General features: G+C 33.1%; 1 protein-coding gene across 1 annotated transcript in view; it reads right to left on the bottom strand.

The window, feature by feature from the left end:
* Window positions 1-2,355, bottom strand: part of pld2 (phospholipase D2) — a 30,485-nt gene that overhangs the window by 7,668 nt on the left and 20,462 nt on the right. The window lies entirely within an intron of this gene.

A 2,355-nucleotide genomic window follows, 5' to 3' on the forward strand; every position in this document is an offset into this window, starting at 1 on the left:
CCCTCTGATATGTCTGCCACCCCGTACAGCCAGTAGTCCAATAAGACAGGGCGCCTGTCTTATCTCCAACAGATCATTATGCTTGTCAATAATACATGATTCCCTTCCAAAGCCAAGACTTTAAAAAACAATCTGGCATGGCATAAAAACTGAATCTATAAGGCAATAAGGCAATAACCAGGGCCAGTTGTTCAAAGGAAACTAAGGATTTTGGTTATCGGATTGGATCAAATCTTGAAAATGGGTTGTTCAAAAGGCAAGAAGGAATGAAATCAGATTAGATCACGGAATCCAATCCTAGTTTTAATCTGGATAAAACCTTCACTTTGTGTTGTTCAAAACTTGTCAGTAGGATTTGGAAACTTTGATCCAAAAAAACAGGATTATCCTGATCCCAACAGGGGGTAGGATTTCCAGGTGGATTTCCAGGTGGATTTCAAGGTGGATTTCAAGGTGGATTCCAGACAAAAAACTTAGTAAAAAATTTGAATTGGTAAATAATACATTTGCATCATTTAGTGTATATACTTTTATATTTTTCACTTGACTTGTTTAACCTTAGTTAAGTTAGTAAAGCAAAAAATAAAATAAAAATATAAATTATCTTGTCCTCATGAAACAATCCCAAACAGATTTAAATAACAAAAATAAATACAAAATAATAATATATATCTCATTCATCACGGATATTAATTTCAAGGAAACAATCTAATACAAAATTTGGTCTTTCCTCCTTAGATGAAGAAAAACCCTGAACATTTACTACTACTACTTCACTTTTAACCTTTTTTTTTTAAGATTTTTCAAAACTTTCCACAATGTTTTGTTAATGTATATAGTTTTTATTTGTAGTGGCTCAGATGAGGGGTTATAAAAGAAATTATGAATGGAAGTGGGAGTTATTTTTTCGTTGTCTCAAAAACACTAAGAGTAACCCAATTTGGCTCTTCTACCTGGTCTGTACGTAGTTGGTAGCCCACATTGTGATATGTTGCTATTAGAGCAGTGGTAATCCGGATTGGTAATATTGAAAACTGTGTATCTGGATCAGGGTGATCCAATCCAATGTTGCTTTGAAAACCGGCATAAAAGTAAGACGGATTACCTGATCCTGGATAGGAAGAAATGGGATTTCCAAATCCGAATCATTTTGATCCAGATAAAATGTTTTGAACAACTGGCCCCTAGGGATTGCATTTTTGCAATACCCAGCTTCTATTGTGCAATGGATCAAAGTGGCCTTTTAACATCTTCATACTGTTGATATTGTAATATAACAATTATTTAATAACATATTTATTTATTCCAGCATCCTTTGTAATATGCTCCACACTTAAAATAATAATTTATCATAAAAATCATTTACTCCTGCACACTTTGCACTATTGCCTCAACCTGTCTATATTGATTCTGTTTATAGTGTGTATTTAATGTTTGTTTTGTGTGAATAAGCGCATTGTGAGCAATGTATAAATCAAAGCAAAATTCATTGTATGTGTCCTCATACCTTTATCCACACCACTATCACAAATATTAGGATTTCTTTTCCCCCCTCTTAGTTTTACGCTTGTAAAATCTGTCTCTAGATGATATCTGTATTTCTGGCCGTGGAAATCAATTTTGGATTAACACACATCTTGATAGAGGTCTATAGTCGAGATTTTAGGAGCATTGTATATAGAATTATGATTCTCTACGTGATATTTAACGTAAACATGCCAATACATAAAATGCATGTTTTTTCATATTAAGATTTTTTTTATGTTCATACCGCATGTTCTCACTTCAATGAAAACCTACATAAAAAGTTTGACATTTTAAAATCCAAGTAAAAGTAGATTTTCACTTTCAAATTCCATAAAGAACAAGTTTATTGAAGAAATAAGAAAAGTAACAAACCTACAAGAGTACAAGTTGAGTGTACTTACACGTAAGTGAATGAGCAATAATATGTATCATCTCGCTACCCCTGAGTGTTAGTAACCTATACATCTCTAACTTTAAAAGTAATAACCTAAATCCACAAGATTTGAATACACAAAGGTTTTCACAAAGTGGTGACTGTTACTGGATTATAGGGAAAAGTTAAAAACGCAATCATCTATTAGTAGTGTATTAGTAAAACTATATTGGTAATGCTGGCCATTAGTTCAGTAAAAATAAAATCCATGATAGAAACAGTATAAGGTTACTCTCAGTATATCACAGACATCTCTTCTTCTGAATTTTTTTAACAAAGAATAACCCTCAAGGTAACCATTTTGTTCTTTATAAGAGAGGCTAAATAACCAGCTTCTAGTGAACCTCGGGATCCCCCAGTCAGAGTTCGTTAATGTGGCTCGGGAAAGGGAAGTT

Source organism: Etheostoma spectabile, chromosome 13 (genome assembly GCF_008692095.1).
Source record: "Etheostoma spectabile isolate EspeVRDwgs_2016 chromosome 13, UIUC_Espe_1.0, whole genome shotgun sequence".
NCBI lineage: Eukaryota > Metazoa > Chordata > Actinopteri > Perciformes > Percidae > Etheostoma > Etheostoma spectabile.